Here is an 8,133-nt window from a genome sequence, read left to right on the forward strand (position 1 = left end):
AATAGTGTGACATTTAATTGAACATGCTATACTATGACATGTTTTATTTTGACATTTTATAACATGTTATAGGATGACATTTTATGAAACATGATATACTATGACATATTATGACACATTATAGAATGAGATTTAATTGAACATGCTATAGTATGACATTTTATGACATGTTTCATTTTGACATATTATTACACGTTTTACTATGACATTTTAAGAAACATGCTATACTATGACATATTATCACACATTATAGTATGAGATTTAACTGAACATGCAATACTATGACATATTATGAAATGTTGTAGTATGACATTTTATGAAACATGCTATACTATGACATATTATGACACATTATAGTATGAGATTTAATTGAACATGCTATACCATTACATTTTATGACATTTAATTGAAAATGCTATACTATGACATTTTATTACATGTTTCATTTTGACATATTATGACACATTATACTTTCATGAACCATGCTATACTATGATATCTTATTGTCAGGGGGTGTGGGTTCTTTGGGACATTTTTCAGGTTCCACCAGAGGGAGCCAGAGGAACCATTTTCTGGAGGGTGTTTTCACAGGTCTGCACACCTGTGGAGAATTTGAGATCATCTACCAGCACTATATCTGCAGCTGATTGCCAGTCCTTCGTCGCTTGAGCGTTGAGCCTCTGTGGTAAAACCTAAGCCCTCCAGCGAATTCCTGTATCCTCTAACCTTTGAGAAACTTTACAAATTCTTGTTTTTTCCCAGAGATAACTCCTTTGTGGACTCTCCCGAGCTACCTGTGATTTTCCTCCCAGCAGCCAATCATCTCCAGCAACCACTCCCTACCAATAACCTGGCTTTCTCTTCACTGGCTATCCTCCGGATCCGATCAGCTTGTCGCTGCCTATCCGCCCTCCACCGAAAGGACCCTCACTGGCACCCACTGCCAACATCCATGCTCTCGGACCTCCTGACACCACCCGAATTCACGGCAACTCCGAAACAAGTAGGACACCTTCACTTCCCTGAGAATTATTCCATCATTTCCATTACTCATAAATCTATCTTTGCAAAAAACCCCGCCTTCGGGTCTTTCCGGAACCATCCCCTCAGTTCACCAAATAAACTATTTTCACATTCTCCAGATTGCTTGATCGTGCATGTGGGTCCAACATCTTCACACCATGACACTTATGACAGGTTATGACGTTTAATAACAGATGCTAAACTATGACATATTTTGAACCCTAATTGTATGACATTTTATTTAACATGCTATACTGACATGTTTTATTTTGACATTTTATAACATGATATAGGATGATTTTATGAAACATGCTATACTATGACATATTATGACACATTATAGAATGAAATTTAAATGAACATGCTATACTATTATATTTTATGACATGTTATAGTATGACATTTAATTGAACATGCTATACTATGACCTTTATAACATGTTTTATTATGACATTTTATCACGTCATAGTAGGACATTTTATGGTACATGCTATAGTCCATCCATCCATCTTCTGCCGCTTATCCGGGGTCGGGTCGCGGGGGCAGCAGCCTAAGCAGGGAAGCCCAGACTTCCCTCTCCCCAGCCACATTTGCCAACTCTGCGGGGGGGATCCCGAGGCGTTCCCAGGCCAGCTGAGAGATGTAATCCCTCCAGCGTGTCCTGGGTCTTCCCCGGGGTCTCCTCCCAGAGGGACGTGCCTGGAACACCTCACCAGGGAGGTCCAGGAGGCATCCTGACCAGATGCCCGAGCCACCTCAACTGGTTCCTCTCGATTCAAAGGAGCAGCGGCTCTACTCTGAGCCCCTCCCGGATGACCGAGCTCCTCACCCTATCTCTAAGGGAGAGCCCGGCCACCCTGCGGAGGAAACTCACTTCAGCCGCCTGTATACGAGATCTTGTTCTTTCGGTCACGACCCACAGCTCATGACCATAGGTGAGGGTAGGAACATAGATCGGCTGGTAAATCGAGAGCTTCACCTTCTGGCTCAGCTCCTTCTTCACCACGACAGACCGGCGCAGAGTCCGCATTACTGCAGACGCCGCACCGATCCGTCTGTCGATCTCGCGCTCCATCCTTCCCTCACTCGTGAACAAGACCCCGAGATATTTAAACTCCTCCACTTGAGGCAGGACCTCACTCCCGACCCGGAGAGGGCAATCCACCCTATTCCGGCTGAGGACCATGGTCTCAGATTTTGAGGTGCTGGTTCTCATCCCAGCCGCTTCACACTCGGCCGCGAATCGCTCAAGCGAGAGCTGGAGATCACGACCAGATGAAGCCAACAGGACCACGTCATCTGCAAAAAGCAGGGACCCAATCCTGAGGCCACCAAGTCAGATCCCCTCAACACCTCGGCTGCGCCTAGAAATTCTGTCCATATAAGTTATGAACAGAATCGGTGATAAAGGGCAGCCTTGGCGGAGTCCAACCCTCACCGGAAACGGATCCGACTTACTACCGGCAATGCGGACCAAGCTCTGACACCTGTCGTATAGGGACCGGACAGCTCGCACAAGGGGGTCCGGCACCCCATACTCCCGGAGTACCCCCCACAGGAGCCCCCGGGGGACACGGTCGAATGCCTTCTCCAGGTCCACAAAGCACATGTAGACTGGTTGGGCAAACTCCCATGCCCCCTCCAGGACCCCAGAGAGGGTATAGAGCTGGTCCACTGTTCCGCGACCAGGACGAAAACCACACTGCTCCTCCTCAATCCGGGATTCAACTATCCGGCGGACCCTCCTCTCCAGGACCCCTGAATAGACCTTACCAGGGAGGCTGAGGAGTGTGATTCCCCTGTAATTGGAACACACCCCCAGTCTGCCAATCCAGCGGTACTGCCCCCGATGTCCACGCGATGCTGCAGAGGCGTGTCAGCCAGGACAACCCCACAGCATCCAGAGCCTTAAGGAACTCCGGGCGGATCTCATCCACCCCCGGGGCCTTGCCGCCAAGGAGCTTTTTGACCACCTCAGCGACTTCAGCCCCAGAGATAGGAGAGTCCACCCCTGAGTCCACCAGCTCTGCTCCCTCATGGGAAGACGTGTTGGTAGGATTGAGGAGGTCTTCGAAGTATTCCCTCCACCGACCCACAACGTCCCGAGTTGAGGTGAGCAGCTCCCCACCTCCACTGTACACAGTATTGATGGAGCACTGGTTCCCCCTCCTGAGCCGCCGGATGGTGGACCAGAATCTCCTCGAAGCCGTCCGGAAGTCTTTCTCCATGGCCTCGCCGAACTCCTCCCATGCCCGAATTTTTGCCTCGGCAACAGCCGAAGCCGCATGCCGCTTAGCCCGCCGGTACCCATCAGCTGCCTCCAGAGTCCCACAGGCCAAGAAGGCTCGATAGGACTCCTTCAGCTTGACGGCATCCCTCACTGCTGGTGTCGACCAACGAGTCCTGGGATTACCGCCACGACAGGCACCAACGACCTTACAGCCACAGCTCCGGCTGGCCGCCTCAGCAATAGAGGCACGGAACACAGCCCATTCGGACTCAATGTCCCCCGCCTCACTCGGGACATGTTCGAAGCTCTGCTGAAGGTGGGAGTTGAAGCTCGCTCTGACAGGGGACTCAGCCAGACGTTCCCAGCAGACCCTCACAACACGTTTGGGCCTGCCAGCTCTGACCGGCTTCCTCCCCCCACCATCTGAGCCAACTCACCACCAGGTGGTGATCAGTTGACAGCTCCGCCCCCTCTTCACCCGAGTGTCCAAGGCATGTGGCCGCAGGTCCAACGATATGACTACAAAGTCGATCACTGAACTGCGGCCCAGGGAATCCTGATGCCAGGTGTACATATGGACACTCTTATGCTGGAACATGGTGTTCGTTATAGACAATCCATGACGAGCACAGAAGTCCAATAACAAAACACCATTTGGGTTCAGAGGGGGGGGACCATGCCTCCCAATCACTCCCCTCCAGGTCTCACTGTCATTGCCCACGTGAGCATTGAAGTCCCCCAGCAGAACAATGGAGTCCCCAGAAGGAGCACCCTCCAGCACTCCCTCCAAGGACCCCAGAAAGGGTGGGTACTCTGAACTGCTGTTCGGTGCATAAGCACAGACAACAGTCAGGACCCGTCCCCCCACCCGGAGGTGGAGGGAAACTACCCTTTCATCCACCGGGGTAAACCCCAACGTGCAGGCACCAAGCTGGGGGCTGATGAGAATGCCCACACCTGCTCGGCGCCTCTCACCATGAGCAACTCCAGAGTGAAAGAAGGTCCAGCCCCTCTCGAGGGTACTGGTTCCAGAGCCCAAGCCATGCGTCGAGGTGGGTCCAACTATATCTAGTCGGAACCGCTCAACCTCGCGCACAAGCTCAGGCTCCTTCCCCACCAGAGGGGTGCCGTTCCACATCCCTAGAGCCAGCTTCTGCAGCCGGGGATCGGACCGTCAGGGTCCCCGCCCCTTGCTGCCGCCCAGCTCACATTGCACCCGACCCCTACGGCTCCTCCCGCAGATGGTGAGCCCACGGGAGGTGGGGCCCATGTAACCCTTTCGGGCTAAGCCCGACCGGGCCCCATGGGCAAAGGCCCGGCCACCAGACGCTCGCTCTCGTACCCCGCCTCCAGGCCTGGCTCCAGAGGGGGGTCCCGGTAACCTGCGTCCGGGCAAGGGAACATTCATGCCCATGTAACCAAAGGGGAAAAATGTAACATCTAACATGTTTTCTCCATGAGAGATTCAAAATTCCCACTCTTCCACTCAGTCCTTGAATGCACTGGTCACATGACAGTTCACCTGGTCTCTCCAGCCAATCAGGGTTCCATACTTATGCTGCCTCACTTCCTCTCAGCTCAGTAGTGTGGGAGAGGAGTTGAGGACAGCTGCTTTGAAGGTTGGTTTCAAACAGACATACAATCTATTTAGTAAATCTTGTATAAAGTCAACTATGCATCATTGTAACTTTGTAGAGGCCAACTTGATCTAAGGACTGGGGGGACTGTGCCTGTCATTTGGGCATCTATGATCTTTGGAATTGGTGAGTCTGAGCTTTGTCTGAGCCTATGTAATTTGTTTGTGGTGTTAGCCACCATTAGCTAAAATTAGCATGCTAATGCTAACATGTGATTGTGGACCAGGCCTTTATCCTGTTGTTCATGTTAGCCTGGTGGGTTAAATACTGGCTTTAGCATTAGCATTAGCTATAGCATTAGCCATCTTGCTTTTTGCTGCTTGTACTGTTTTATTTATGGGTTTGGTTGTAGTTTAAAACCTGAGCATTTTCAAATGTACAGATATTGAACATTTATTTGAAACTCTGATATGAATGTGTACACAGGATTTATTGTTAACAATATGAATTATCAGATATTTAATTGGTCCTGTTCTCCAATGCAGGCCAGGTGCCCTTTAATGGGTGATGTGATGGCGAGCTATTATCCAGGAGCTTGAAGACCCTGAGTCCCTTTCACTGGTTGGGTAGGAGGCTAAAGTAGCCTGTCTCTCTCCCACCTATTCTCCACCCGTTTCACCAGTCCACTTCTCAATCTTTCAACAGTTAATCACGCGTTTCCCATCATTCTAAATTTGAATAACTCTATGGACATTCCACCGGTGCAAACGAACTGTTGAATATCCCCCGAACAGGAAAAAGAACTCAGGACTATGGAGTTTGATTCATTTTGATTCCTTTTCTGTGAAATGGTTGAGGATGTAACAAATAAGAAGTGCATTTGATATTTCTTATTGTAAATATTGTATTTTTTTGGAGGGTTTTGTGGTTAATGGTTTTAGTTATTGTTTTGTTTTGTTGCAACTACTTTCAAAATATATTACTTCTAAAGCAACCTAATTGTCTTGTGTCACTTACCTTTGCCCTCTAGTAGCTGTATCTAGTCTTCTGATTAATATTTACTAGCCTATTGCAACTTATATATAAATTAGAAATTATAACAGTAATGCATATTTAAATTCACACTTGCTATACCCAGGTTAGTCGTCATCATAGGGGTCTATGAGCCGTGCTTGGTCTGGTCCCTCCCCTAGACACCTGTTTGCCATGGGTGACCCTACCAGGGGCATAAAGCCCTCTCCCTGAGCCGTCACCTTATCGTGGTGGAGGGGTTTGTGCGTCCCGAAGATCCTAGCAGCTATGTTGTCGGGGGCTTTATGCCCCTGGTAGGGTCACCCATGGTATATGCTATAGTATGACATATTATGAAACGTTATAGTATGACATTTAATTGAACATGCAATACTATGACATTTTATGACATGTTTCATTTTGACATTATGACACGTTATCCTATGACATTTTATTAAACATGGTATACTATGACATTTTATTACACATTATAGTATGAGATTTAATTGAACATGCAATACTATGACATGTTTTATTTTGACATATTATAAAATGTTATCCTATGACATTTTATGAAACATGCTATACTATGATATATTATGACACATTATATTATGAGATGTAATTGAACATGCTATACTATTACATATTATTACATGATATAGTATGACATTTTTTTAAACTTGCCATACTATGACATATTATGACACGTTATAGTATGACACTTGATTGAACATGCTATACTATGACATATTATGACACGTTATAGTATGACACTTGATTGAACATGCTATACTATGACATATTATGACACGTTATAGTATGACACTTGATTGAACATGCTATACTATGACATATTATGACACGTTATAGTATGACATTTAATTGAACATGCTATACTATTATATTTTATGACACGTCATAGTATGACATTTAATTGAACATGCTATAGTATAACATTTTATTACATGTTTAATTTTGACATATTATGACACGATATACTTTGGCCTTTTATGAAACATGCTATACTATGACATTTTAAGACATGTTATAGTATGGCATTTAATTGAACATGCTATGACATTTTATGACACGTTATAGTATGACATTTAATTGAACATGCTATACTATGACATTTTCTTACATGTTGTAGTATGACATTTTATGACATGCTAAACTATGACATTTTATGAAACATGTTATAGTATGACATCTTATGACATTTATTTAACAGATTAAGATTTAATAACAGATGATAAACTATGACATATTTTGAAATGCTATAGTGTGACATTTAATTGAACATGCTATACTATGACATGTTTTATTTTCACATTTTATCACGTTATAGTATGACATTTTATGAAACATGCTATACTATGACATTTTATGACGTTTTATTTTAACATTTTATGACATGCTTTAGTATGACATTTTATGACACATTATAGTATGAAATTTAATTGAACATGCAATACTATGATATATTATGACACATTTTACTATGACATTTTATAAAACATGCTATACTACAACATATTATCACACATTATAGTATGAGATTTAACTGAACATTCTATACTTTGACAACTTATGACATGTTATAGTAGTACATTTTATGAAACATGCTTTTCTATGACATTTTATGAAACATGTTATACTATGACATTTTATGACATGTTTTATTTTTGGAATTTTATGACATGCTTTAGTGTGATATTTTATGACACATGCTAAACTATGACATTATATGACACGTTATAGTATGACATTTTATGAAACATGCTATACTATGACATTTTATGAAACATCATAGCATTAGATTTAATTGAACATGCTATACTATGAGATATTGTGACATGTTATAGTATGACATTTTATGAAACATGCTATACTATGACATATTATCACACATTATAGTATGAGATTTAACTGAACATGCAATACTATGACATATGACACATTATAGTATGAGATTTAATTGAACATGCTTTACCATTACATTTTATAACATGCTATAGTACTATATTTTATGATGTTTTATTTTGACATTTTATCACGTTGTAGGATGACATTTTACGAAACATACTATACTATGACATATTATGACGCGTTATAGTATGACATTTTATTGAACATGCTATACTGACGTTTTATGTTAGTTTATGACATATTATGACATACATTATAGTATAACATTGCTTCACCTGTTATGACATTTCATTACACGTTATATTATGACATTTTATGACATGTTATAGTATGACATTTAATTAAACATGCTATACTATG

The sequence above is a fragment of the Telmatherina bonti genome, assembly GCF_933228915.1.
Source record: "Telmatherina bonti genome assembly, chromosome: 10".
NCBI classification, from domain to species: Eukaryota; Metazoa; Chordata; class Actinopteri; order Atheriniformes; family Telmatherinidae; genus Telmatherina; species Telmatherina bonti.